At 43.2% G+C, this 13881-nt stretch overlaps 1 protein-coding gene across 5 annotated transcripts in view; it reads left to right on the top strand.

The window, feature by feature from the left end:
* The window catches only part of ZNF609 (zinc finger protein 609), a 247543-nt gene that overhangs the window by 83199 nt on the left and 150463 nt on the right, over positions 1-13881 (top strand). The window lies entirely within an intron of this gene.

Genomic DNA, 13881 nt, shown 5'->3' with positions numbered 1-13881 from the left:
CCCTGGTGGCCCCAGCATCTCCTTTACTTTTTCTTAAATGTTTATATCTGATACATGACTACAATAAATACTTCACTAGTTATAGTCTATTAGTTTAGATCAGTGGTTCTGAGTTTGGTCCCTAGATAAGCGCATCACCATCATATGGAAATCTGTCTGAAATGCAGGTTTCCATCTCTTTCCCAGACCTGCCATCTCAGAAACTCTAGGGTTGAGACCCAGCAATCTTTCTGAACAACTCCCTTCCTCCACCCATGATACATTCTGAAGTTTGAGTATCTGGTGTGGTTTATTGAGTGTGCCTGGTAGCCTACATAGCAGTTCTTGTAGCATATTGCTTTTCCTACAGATTAACATTGGCTTTTCCTAAAGGGCCATGAAAAGTACTTCCTCTTTTAATCAGTGTCTGACCGCTAAGATGTTAGTTCAGATTCTCCTCTCTAAAGATCACATTTGCTAAACTGATCAAGTTAGAACAGGGGTTGGCAAGCTACAAACTGCAGGCCACCTCTTGTTTTTGTACAGTTTGTGAGCTAAGAATGGTTTTAACCTTTTTTTCAAAAAACATACCATAAATTTTACCCATTTTAAAGCATACAATTGAAAGGTTTTCAGTATATTCCCGGAGTTGAGTAGTGTATCAATATCTAATTTTAGAGCATTTTTATTGTGCCAAAAAAACCCGTATATACTTTTGCAGTCAACACTGCCCCCTCCACCTGTCTAGCTCCAAGTAACCACTAACCTACTTTCTCTCTCTTTATATTTACCTTTTCTAGACATTTCATATAAATGGAATTATACAATAAATGTGTGTTCTTTTGTGACTAGCTTCTTCCACTTAGCACAATGTTTTAAATGGTTTTTCATATATAGCATGATTCAATACTTCATTCCTTTTTATTGTTAAACTAGGGGCCCGGTGCACGAAATTCGTGCACTGGGTGTGTGTGGGGGGGAGTGTCCCTCAGCCCAGCCTGCCCCCTCTCACATACTGGGAGCCCTCAGGCGTTGACCCCCATCACCCTCCAATCGCAGGATCGGCCCCTTGCCCAGGCCTGATGCCTCGGCCAGAGGTGTAGACCCCCATCACCCTCCGATCGCCTGATCGGCCCCTTGCCCAGGCCTGACGCCTCTGACAGAGGCGTCAGGCTTGGACAGGGGACCCCCATCTCCCCCCGATCACTGGCTCTGGCCCCCGCCCAGGCCTGAGGCCTCTGGCCCAGGAATCATGCCTGGGCAGGGGACCCCCATCTCCCTCTGATTGCTTGCTCCACCCCCGCCCAAGCCTGACGCCTCTGACCCAGGCTTCAGGCCTGGGCAAGGGGACCATCATATCCCCCAATCCCCGGCACAGCCCCCCACCCAGGCCTGATGCCTCGGGCAGAGGAGTTGACCCTCATCACCCTCCGATCACCAATCACCGGATCGGCCCCTTGACCAGGCCTGAGGCCTCTGGCCTAGGTGTCCGGCCCGGGCAGTGGGGACCCGCAGCTGCAGCGGCCCCGCGATCGTGGGCTCCGCTTTAGGCCCAGCCAAGGGACCCCTAGCTCCTGGGACTGCCAGCTTCGACCGTGCCCAGCTCCCATCGCTGGCTCCACCCCTACTTCCTGCTATCACTGGCCAGGGCGGCAAAGGCGCCTGATTCTCCGATCATGGCTGGGGGGCAGGGCAAAGGCGGCCCCAGGGCCACCTTTGCCCTGCCCCCCAGCTCTTAGCTCCCCCCTGGGTTTCTGATCACTGTCAGTGGCAGGGGGCTTCTTCCTGCTTTCCCTTTCGCCTCCCTGCATTGTGCCTACATATGCAAATTAACCGCCATCTTGTTGGCAGTTAACTGCCAATCTTAGTTGGCAGTTAACTGCCAATCATAGTTGGCAGTTAATTTGCATATAGCCCTGATTAGCCAATGAAAAGGGTATCGTCGTATGCCAATTACCATTTTTCTCTTTTATTAGATAGGACTAGAGGCCCAGTGTATGAATTCGTGTACAGGTGGGCTCCAGCTAGCCTGCCCTGATGGAGGCCAATTGAGGCCGGGTCAGCAGGGGGATGGGCTGTAGGAGTTTGGCCACCAGCCCAACCCCCGATCGGGCCGGTTGGCTGCCGCAGTGCTTGTTCTGGTCGTTCTGCCGTTCTGGTCGCTTGGCTTTAAATATATAGATAATATTCCATCATATGGATATACCATATTTTCTACACCTATTTGTTGATGGATATTTGGGTTGATATTTGCATTTTTAATAGCTGAAAAACATCAAAAGAAGAACAATGTTTAATGATGTGAAAATTATGTGCAATTCATTTTTTGTCCATAAATAAAGTTTAATTGAAACAGCCATGCTCATTCCTTTATGTATCATCTGTGGCTATTTTCATGTTACAGTGGCAGAGTTGAATAGTGACAAACTATAGCCTTCAGAGCCTAAAATACTTACTATTTCGCCCTTTGCAGAAAAGGTTTGTCGACCCTAATCTTGAACAGTGTTTCTCCATCTTTTTCTTCATTATTTTTCCTAAGTAGCCTTTTTAGACATTTTCTCCCTAAATGGCTTCATCCCATGAAATTTTAATACTAGATGTATGCTGTATATCTCTGTATACTCTTGCCCTGAGGTGGAACACAAATCTGGTGGTGATGTCCTCAGTGAAAATGCACACTCTAGAGTAGTGTTCTGATAGGTTCATTTCCTTCCCTGTTGCATTAGGGGGTGAAAAAATTTTTCAGATATATTAGACTTCCCTAAGAACATTTTAGTGTTGAGGTATTCAAACAATATGTTGGGATCTACTTTTAGATCTCTAAGCTAAGATATTTGACAATCAGCATATGACAACAATATATTGTGATCTTAATGTTTAAAAATTTTGGGAAATTTTGGTGAGTCTTCAAAATATTTCAGACTTTTGCTTTAGTTCATACACTGAGTTATCGTAGAGTTTATCAGTATATTTGGCTATAGCAGAGGCCAGAGAGTTTAATGTTTAAAAATTTGGCTGAAAAGTAAGGCTTTTTATAACCAGCTGGTTTAGGTCTGCATTTCTCCTATGCCTTATAATACTTTTTTCTTAAGATTATTTTTCTCTCATCTCCCTCCATCCTCATCATCTTCCTTAGAGCGTCTGTTCTTGGAGAAGGAGGAATAGGTTAGACTTTGTGAGGATTGAAAGGCTGGATGGAGAAAGGAAGGGCTGGTGAAAAGAGGAGACTCTAATTTAAAGCAAGGGAACACTAATATTAACTCCCTCTTTTCTTTTTGCTAGTTGTTGATAGCTTTGTGTTTAGTAATTCAGAATATGTCATTAATCTTGATGAAAACAGATTAGTTTTTTATATGTAAACTAGGGGCCCGGTGCACTAAATTCGTGCACTGGGTGTGTGTGGGGGGGGTGTCCCTCAGCCCAGCCTGCCCCCTCTAACATACTGGGAGCCCTCAGGCGTTGACCCCCATCACCCTCCAATCGCAGGATCGGCCCCTTGCCCAGGCCTGAAGCCTCTGACAGAGGTGTCAGGCCTGGGCAGGGGACCCTCATTTCCCCCGATCACTGGTTCTGCCCCCCGCCCAAGCCTGATGCCTCTGGCCCAGGCATCAGGCCTGGGCAGGGGGCCCCCAGACCCCTCCGATTGCTGGCTCTGCCCCTTGCCCAGGCCTGATGCCTCAGCCAGAGGCGTAGACCCCCATCACCCTCTGATCACCTGATCGGCCCCTTGCCCAGGCCTGACGCCTCCACCAGAGGTGTCAGGCTTGGACAGGGGACCCCCATCTCCCCCTGATCACTGGCTCTGGCCCCCGCCCAGGCCTGAGGCCTCTGGCCCAGGAATCATGCCTGGGCAGGGGACCCCATCTCCCTCTGATCGCTTGCTCCACCCCCCGCCCAAGCCTGACGCCTCTGACCCAGGCTTCAGGCCTGGGCAAGGGGACCACCATATCCACCCAATCCCCGGCTCCGCCCCCCACCCAGGCCTGATGCCTTGGCCAGAGGAGTTGACCCTCATCACCCTCTGATCACCAATCACCGGATCGGCCCCTTGACCAGGCCTGAAGCCTCCGGCAGAGGTGTCAGGCCTGGGCAGGGGACCCCCAGCTCCCTGCGGTTGCAGGCTCCGCCCCTGCCCCTGCAGGATGCCTCTGGCTGAGGCGTCTGTCCGGGCAGCGGGGACCCGCAGCTGCAGCGGCCCCGCAATCGTGGGCTCCGCTTTAGGCCCAGGCAAGGGACCCCTAGCTCCCGGGACTGCCAGCTTCGACCGTGTCCAGCTCCCATCGCTGGCTCCACCCCTACTTCCTGCTATCACTGGCCAGGGCGGAAAAGGCGCCTGATTCTCTGATCATGGCTGGGGGGCAGGGCAAAGGCGGCCCTTAGCTCCCCCCTGGGTTTCCGATCACTGTCAGTGGCAGGGGGCTTCTTCCTGCTTTCCCTTTCGCCTCCCTGCATTGTGCCTACATATGCAAATTAACCGCCATCTTGTTGGCAGTTAACTGCCAATCTTAGTTGGCAGTTAACTGCCAATCTTAGTTGGCAGTTAACTGCCAATCTTAGTTGGCAGTTAACTGCCAATCATAGTTGGCAGTTAATTTGCATATAGCCCTGATTAGCCAATGAAAAGGGTATCGTCATACGCCAATTACCATTTTTCTCTTTTATTAGTGTAGATAAAACCCGCAAGTCTTAGCAGGAAACAAAGTCCATTTTAGTCCCCTTCCTCTTCTCCACCAAATAGGATACATGGAAAAGGGAGAAGAGTTGCATTTCCTTGCAAGGAGAATAATTGGCAGAGTGGAGAATTGTAAATAAATTACACTGGACTGTAACTGATTTTATAGAAATGGAATTGTTATCCAGGTGGAATCTCTTCTCTTTGCTCTTGGCTTTTGAGTCCTATTAGTTACTGAAATTAGACTTTTAGTCCCTTCAATTTAACTGGATCCTCCAGAACCTACTCCCTGGTATATATTTTCCAGGCTGTGAGAGAGTAGAGAAGCTTAGAAAAATGGTCTAAAACCAATCTTTCTCAAACTCTGAACATGCTTTACAATATGTATAAGCCTCTTGGGCAAAATTAAAAATATAATTTGTCTAAAAATTTTTTAAATTAATTTTTATTGAATTTATTGAGTTGACACTGGTTAATAAAATTATGCAGGGTTCAGGTGCATAGGTCTACAACATATCTGTACACTGTATTGTGTGTTTACCACCCCAAATCAAGTCTTCATCCATCACCATTTATCGCCCCTATATCCACCTCCACCTTCTCCCATGCCCCGTCCTTGCCAGTCACCACACTGTTGTCTGGTACATGATTTCTTCCTTTCACCCAGCGCCCCCCTACCGTACCCCCGCCACTGCCCCATGCTGTCAGCATGCTGTCTATGAGTCTGTCTCTATTTTGTTCATTTGATTCCACATATGAATGAAATCATATAGTACTTGATTTTCTCTGATTGGCTATTTCAATGAGCTTAATGCTCTCCAGGTCCATCCATGCTATTACAAAGGGTAAAATTTTCTTTTTTATGCTGAGTAGTACTCCATTGTTTAGATGTACCACAGCTTTTTTACCCATTCATCTACTGATGAGCACTTGAGCTGCTCCCAAATCTTGGCTATTGTGAATAACACTGCAGTGAACATAGGGGTGTATGTATTCTATCCCATTTAGTGTTTTAGGTTTCTTCAGATAAATTTCCAGAAGTGGAATCTCTGGGTCATAAGGCAGTTCCATTTTTATTTTTATTATTTATTTATTTTTAATTTACTAGTAAATGCTCATCTGAGGATATGTTTTTATTGCTTTTTTAGAGAGAGAGGAAGGGAGAGAGAAACATTGATCGATTCCTTCCTGTATGCACCCTGACTGTGATCAAACCCACAACCTAGGTATGTGCTCTGACTGGGAATCATACCCAAAACCTTTTGTTTTATGGGTCGATTCTCCAGCCAGCTGAACTACCCGGCAAGGGCTCCATTTTTAATTTTTTGAGGTAATTCCATACTGCTTTCCACAGTGGCTTTACCAATCTGCAGTCCTACCCACAAACAGTGCTTGAGGGTCCTTTTTCTCCTCATCCCTGCCAATACTGGTTGTTTGTTGACTTATTGATGATAACCATTCTGATAGGTGTGAGATAATATTTCATTGTAGTTTTAAAAATATATTTTTATTGATTTCAGAGAGGAAGGGAGAGGAAGAGAGAGATAGAAACATCAATGATGAGAGAGAATCACTGATCAGCTACCCTCCTGCACACCCCACACCAGGGATCGAACCCACAACCCATACGTATGCCCTGACCAGGAATTTAACCATGACCTCCTGGTTCTTAGGTCAACGCTCAACCACTGAGCCATGCCCACTGGACTCACTTGGTTTTAATTTGCATTTCTCTGATGATTAGTGACATTGAACATCTTTTCATATGTTTATTGGCCATCTGTATGTCCAGTTTGCTTTATTTTTTTTTACTGCTTAAAGTATTACAAAGGGTATTACATATGTGTCCTTTTTGTCCCCCCGCCCTTGACAGTCCCCTAGCCTCCCCTATCCCCCAGTGTCTTATGTCCATTGGTTATGCTTATATGCATGCATACAAGTCCTTTGGTTGATCTCTTACCCCCCACCCTCCTGCCCCCCAACCCTCCCCAGCCTTCCCACTGCAGTTTGACAATCTGTTTGAGGCAGCTCTGCCTCTGTATCTATTATTGTTCAAAAGTTTATAATGGTCTCTATTATCCATGAATGAGTGAGATCATGTGGTATTTTTCCTTCATTGACTGGCTTATTTCACTTAGCATAATGCTCTCCAGTTCCATCCATGCCGTTGTAAATAGTAAGAGTTCCTTCCTTTTTACAGCAGCATAGTATTCCATCGTGTAGATGTACCACAGTTTTCTAATCCATTCATCTACTGATGGGCACTTAGGCTGTTTCCAGATCTTAGCTATGGTGAATTGTGCTGCTATGAACATAGGGGTGCATATATCCTTTCTGACTGGTGTGTCTGGTTTCTTGGGATATATTCCTAGAAGTGGGATCACAGGGTCAAATGGGAGTTCCATTTTCAGTTTTTTGAGGAAACTCTATGCTGTCTTCCATAGTGGCTGCACCAGTCTGCATTCCCACCAGCAGTGCACAAGTGTTCCTTTTTCTCCACATCCTCTTCAGCACTTATCGTTTGTTGATTTGTTGATGATAGCCATTCTGACAGGTGTGAGATGGTACCTCGTTGTTTTGATTTGCATCTCTCGGATGATTAGTGACTTTGAGCATGTTTTCATATGTCTCTTGGCTTTCTGAATGTCCTCTTTTGAAAGGTGTCTATTTAGGTCCTTTGCCCATTTTTTGATTGGATTGTATATCTTCCTTTTGTTAAGTTGTATGAGTTCCCTATAAATTTTGGAGATTAGGCCCATATCAGATATGACATTGGCAAATATGTTTTCCCACACAGTGGGTTTTCTCGTTGTTTTGTTGATGGTTTCTTTTGCTGTGCAGAAGCTTTTTATTTTGATGTAGTCCCATTTGTTCATTTTCTCTTTAGTTTCAAGTGCCCTAGGAGCTGTATCAGTGAAGAAATTGCTTCGGCATATGTCTGAGATTTTGTTGCCTTTGGATTCTTCTATAATTTTTATGGTTTCCTGCCGGGAGCCGGTCCATCCTTGCTGTTTCAAGGGACCTGGCATATATGGCATACGGTTCTTAATATGTTTGCTCCCCTTAGCACTGTGTGTCTTAACCAAGGTCACCTCTCCGAGAAAGGTTGAATCCCCAGGTAGGGATTTTCCCCTGAAGTTAGGGAGGGAATAAAACCCCTCAACTAAGTGCCAGGCGGGTAATTAATCACTTTAACTATGAACAATCATGCTTAAGCTACATAATCTTTACTCCCTGGAATGGAGATAAGAAACGCCCTAACCTTTGTAAGAGAGATTGATAGGATTGAATGAACTGGTATAAATACAGATGTAACAAGACAGCAAGACACAGGGTTTGGAAGACAGGACCAAGAGAGACAGAGCCTAGGCACAGATCCTGGACTGGACCTGACTACAGAAATTGGCAAGAGAACCTGACTATAACCTGGTGACTGAACCTGACTGGAGTACCTGGCCACAGAACCTGGCTGGAGATCCGAAGCAGAACCTCTCTGGGGATCGAGACCAGAACTTGGCTGGAGATCCTGGCTAGGCTGCTGATCAACTGAACGCTGTCTCCGTGTCATTCCTTCTTCGCCGACTCCGTCTACACCTTTGGGGACCCCTGGACACGCTGGGGTTGGACCCCGGTAGTTTCCTGTCGTACATTTTAGTCCTTTATCTATTTTGAGTTTATTTTTGTGTATGGTGTAAGTTGGTGGTCTAGTTTCATTTTCTTGCATATATCTGTCCAATTTTCCCAACACCATTTATTGAAGAGACTATCTTGGCTCCATTGTATGTTCTTGCCTCCTTTGTCAAATATTAATTGAGCATATTGGTTCGGGCCGATTTCTGGGCTCTCTATTCTATTCCATTGATCTATATGCCTGTTCTTGTGCCAGTACCAAGCAGTTTTGAGAACAGTGGCTTTGTAATACATCTTGATATCTGGTATTGAGATCCCACCTACTTTGTTCTTTTTCAGGATTGCTACAGCTATTCGGGGTCTTTTTTTTATTCCAGATGAATTTTTGGAGAGTTCGTTCTAGATCTGTGAAGTATGCCATTGGTATTTTAATGGGAAGTACGTTGAATTTATAGATTGCTTTGCGTAGTATGGACATTTTAATGATGTTGATTCTACCAATCCATGAACACGGTATGTTCTTCCATCTGTTTATGTCTTCCTCTATATCTTTTTTTCAACGTCCTGTAGTTTTCTGAGTAGAGGTCTTTTACCTCTTTAGTTAAGTTTATTCCTAGGTAGCTTAATTTTTTTGATGCGATGGTAAATGGGATTGTTTTTATAATCTCTCTTTCTGAAAGTTCACTACTGGTGTATAGAAATGCCTCAGATTTCTTGGGGTTAATTTTGTATCCTGCTAGATTGCCAAATTCGTGTATTAAGTCTAGTAGCTTTTTGATGAAGTCTCTAGGGTTTTGTATGTATAATATCATGTCGTCTGCAAATAAGGACAGTTTTACTTCCTCTTTTCCAATTTGGATGCCTTTTATATCTTCTTCTTGCCTAATTGCAATGGCTAACACTTCCAGTACTATGTTGAACAGGAGTGGTGAGAGGGGGCATCCCTGTCTTGTTCCTGTTCTTAGGGGAAATGGTGTTAGTTTTTGTCCATTGAGTATGATGTTGGCTGTGGGCCTGTCATATATGGCTTTTATTATGTTGAGCTATGATCCTTCTACTCCCGCCTTACTGAGAGTTTTTATCAAAAATGGGTGTTGAATTTTGTCAAATGCTTTTTCTGCATCAATGGATATGACCATGTGGTTTTTTTCTTTCAATTTGTTTATGTGATGTATCGCGTTTATTGATTTTTGGATATTGTACCATCCTTGCATCCCTGGGATAAATCCTACTTGGTCATGGTGTATGATCTTTCTGATGTACTGCTGGATCCGATTTGCTAAGATTTTGTTGAGGATTTTGGCATCTATGTTCATGAGGGATATTGGCCTGTAATTCTCTTTCATTGTGTTGTCTTTACCTGGTTTTGGTATTAGGGTGATGCCGGCTTCATAGAATGAGCTTGGAAGTGTTTCTTCCTCATGAATTTTTTGTAGTAGTCTGAGGAGGATAGGTTTTAGTTCTTCCTTGAATGTTTGGTAAAACTCCCCTGTGAAGGCGTCTGGTCCTGGGCTTTTGTTTGCTGGAAGCTTTTTGATGACTGCTTCAATTTCTTCCATAGTTACTGGCCTGTTGAGATTTTTAGATTCTTCCTGATTGAGTTTTGGAATGTTGTATTTTTCTAGGAATTTGTCCATTTCCTCCAGGTTGTCTAGTTTGTTGGAGTAGAGCTGTCCATAGTATTTTTTAACAATCATTTGTATTTCTGTGGGGTCTGTTGTTATTTCGCCTCTATCGTTTCTGATTTTATTTATTTGGGTCCTCTCTCTTTGCTTCTTGGTGAGCCTGGCTAGAGGTTTGTCAATCTTGTTTATCCTTTCAAAGAACCAGCTCTTGGTTTCATTGATTTTCTGTATTGTTTTTTTTGGTCTCTATGTCATTTATTTCTGCTCTAATCTTTATTATCTCCTTCCTTCTGCTCACTCTGGGCTTTTCTTGTTGCTCTCTTTCTAATTCTTTGAGTTGTAGAGTTAGATGATTTACTACCATTTTTTCTTGTTTTTTGAGATAGGCCTGTAGAGCTAAACCTTCCCTCTCAGGACTGCTTTCATTGTGTCCCATAGGTTTTGGATTGTTGTGTTTTCATTGTCATTAGTTTCCAGGATGTTTTAAATTTCTTCTTTGATCTCATTGGTAACCCAGTCAATATTTAATAACATGCTATTCACCTTCCAGGTGTTTGAGTATTTTGGTTGTTTTTATTGTAGTTTATTTCTAATATTACGCCATCGTGGTCTGAGAAGATGCTTTTTATGATTTCAATCTTCTTGAATTTGGGGATACTTTGCTTGTGACCCAATATATGGTCTATCTTTGAATATGTCTTATGAGCACTTGAGTAGAATGTATATTCTGTGGCTTTGGGGTGAAGTGTTCTGAAGATGTCTATTAAGTCCATCTGATCTAGTGAGTCATTTAGGATTGCTGTTTCTTTGCTGATTGTTTGTCTAGAGGACTTATCCAGTGCTGTCGGTGGTGTATTAATGTCCCCTACTATGATTGTATTGTTGTCGATCTATCCTTTGATATCTTCCAGGAGTTTTTTTTATGAATTTGGGTGCTCCTGCATTGGGTGCATATATGTTTATCAGGGTTATATCTTCTTGTTGTATTGATCCCTTTAGTATTATGAAGTGGCCTTCCTTATCTCTTGTTATGGCCTTCACTTTGAGGTCTATTTTGTCCGATATAAGTATTCCTACCTAGCTTTCTTTTCCTTTCCACTTGCCTGAAAGATATTTTTCCATCCTTTCACTTTCAGTCCGTGTGAGTCCCTTCTAATGAGGTGGGTCTCTTGTAGACAGCAGATGTGTGGGTCATGTTTTTTTTATCCATTCAGCCACTCGATGTCTTTTGCTTGGAGCATTTAGTCCGTTTACGTTTAAAGTTATTATTGAAAGGTACTTCTTTGTAGCCATTTCTATTTTTGTGTGGCTGTTTTCTTTCTGAGCTTTTTATTTCTTCTTTTTACACCAGTCCCTTTAGCAGTCCTTGCATTGCTGGCTTGGTGGTGATAAACTCCCTTAGCCTTTTTTTGTCTGTGAAGCTTCTTATTTCCCCTTCAAGTTTGAATGATAGCCTTGCTGGATAGAGTATTCTTGGATTCAGTCTTTTGCTTTGCATCACTTTGTAAACTTCCGTCCATTCTTTTCTGGCCTGATGTGTTTCTGTTGAGAAATCATTTGATAATGTAATGGGAGATCCCTTGTATGTAACTTTCCGTCTCTCTCTTGCAGCCTGTATGTAAGATTCTCTCTTTGTCCTGAAAATTTGCCATGGTAATTATGATGTGTCTTGGTGTGGGTCTTTTCGGGTTCACCTTGTTTGGGACTCTCTGGGCTTGTGTGACTTCTTTCTTCCCCACCTAAGGGAAGTTTTCTGACATTATTTCTTCGAATAGGTTTTCTAATCCTTGTTCATCTTTCTGTTGTTCTGGCACCCCTATTATTCGTATGTTGTTTCGTTTCATGTTGTCCCAAAGCTCCCTTAGGCTCTCCTCCTGTCTTTTAATTTTTTTCTCCAATTGCAGTACATTTTGGGTGTGTTTTGCTTCCTTGTCTTCTAATTCACTAATTCGGTCCTCCGCTTCTCCTAGTCTACTGTTGATACTTTCAATGGTGTTTTTTATTGCAGCTATATCATTCTGCATTTCTTCTTGGGTCTTACTTAAGTTGTTGATTTTTTCATCTGTTTCTTCTAGCTTCTTCCATATGTTATTGATTTTTTCATCTGTTTCTTCTTGCTTCTTGCATAGGTAGTTGACTTTTTCATCTGTTTCTTCTAGCTTCTTGCAGAGGTTGTTGATTTTTTCCTCCATCCGGTTTATGCACTCTAGGACCCTTATTCTGAATTCTTTCTCTGTCATGTTGCATGCCTCTGTATTACTTAGCTGCTTTTCTGGAGAGCCCTCCTTCTCTTTCCTTTGGGGGTTTCTTTCTCTACCCATGTTTGATTTCACTGACATATCTAGATGTTGAGTCGTTCAGTGACTGCTCCCTGGGTGGCAGTGGCTCCTTGGGCTGTGGTTGCTCCTCGGGCGGTTGCGGTATCAGCTGCTCCTCAGTTGGCAGCAGCTCCTCTGGTGGGTGCTTTTCACAGCTGTGTTGGCTCTTCTGGCTGGTGGGGGGAGGCTTCACGTACAGCTGCTGTTCCTCAGACTGAGGGTGTGGTGCTCAGGAGGCTGCTGTTGCTTAGATCTGCTGCGTTGATTTAAAGGCACAAAATACAACACAACAAGGCACCACATACTAGGCACTAAACACAAATATATTCATGATATTAATAACCTCAAATAAAGGTGACCACCAGAATTAAGAGAATTAGGGGATAAGGAAGAAAGAAGAGAAAATGAGAAAAGTGAAAAAAGAAAAGTAGGGAAGGAAAAAAAAGGAGTGCAAAAATGAAATTGGGGAAAAAGGAGAGGGAAAGAAAAGAGAAAAAAAAAGAGAAGAAAAAAAAAAGAGCGAAAAGAGAGAATGAAGTAGAAGAGGGGAAGAGACTATGTATATGAGGAGAAAACTCCTATAGAACCACCACTAATCCCAACAAATTCCAGCAACAGCTCCCGGGAGATGAATGCAAACTAGAAACAACCAGTAATATCAAGAGAGGCATGGGAAAACAGAAGCACAAAAATAACCGGGGGGGGGGGGGGGGGTGTGCAGGGGGGGGTGTGGAGGGAGGGGGAAAACCAGCAGAAAAAAAGAAAAAGCAAAACAGCCTCACAACCAGTCCTAAAACACACACACACACACACACACACACACACACAGACACACAAAAAAACAAACAACAACAACAACACTAACAATATACTCAACAATCAATCAAACAGCAACAAAACAATAGAAAGATAAAAGAAGGAAAAAAATTTTGGATAGTGAAGAAAGATAAGGGATATGTGTATAAGGATTTAGAGCAGTGGATTGTAAATAGGATATATAAGTAGGGTGAAATTTTGACAGGAGGTAAACAGAAGGAATAGGGACAATCTAAAGCAGGAATAGGGTAAGAGAAACAGGACAACAAAAGGGGAAAAGTGAGGGAGAGGGTTTTAGCATAGAGGTAAAATTGAGGTTGGGAAAATTGATGCTAAAGGAACGATGAAAATAGAATGGAGAACACTAATCCCAAAATAAAATAAAGAGAAAATAAAATGGCACTTTAAAAAATGGTAAAATGGTAGCAGTAATAATACTGGTTAAAAATTAAAATGTAGTAATTAAAAGGGTAAAATCAGGTGATGGAAAAAGAAGAAAAACAAAATTGGTTTCTTAGTTAAAAGGTGAAAAAATTAAAAAGAAGAAAAAAAAATTTGCAGTAGTGAAGGTCCTTCGGTTCTTCTACTCGTCAGTCTGGCTCGCCTTAGTCCTGTCAGGTATTCAGGAGAGTGTTAAATTTCCCTGAGATACACTGTTCCTCCGTGTTGTAAACCACAGTCCTGATTTTAAAGCAGGCCGTATTTGTTTCCCAGACTGCCTTAATTTGTATTTAGCTAAGAGTCAGTTTGTGGCTCAGCCTCTGGGTGGCAGTGTTTTTGGGTTGGCCTCTGAGGCTATAGGGCCTCTCTGTCCAGTAGCTTGGGTTTATCGTCTCTATTG

This window comes from Myotis daubentonii, chromosome 1, assembly GCF_963259705.1.
Source record: "Myotis daubentonii chromosome 1, mMyoDau2.1, whole genome shotgun sequence".
NCBI classification, from domain to species: Eukaryota; Metazoa; Chordata; class Mammalia; order Chiroptera; family Vespertilionidae; genus Myotis; species Myotis daubentonii.
Note: the sequence above shows the minus strand (reverse complement) of the source record. Positions and strands in the feature narration are given on the sequence as shown.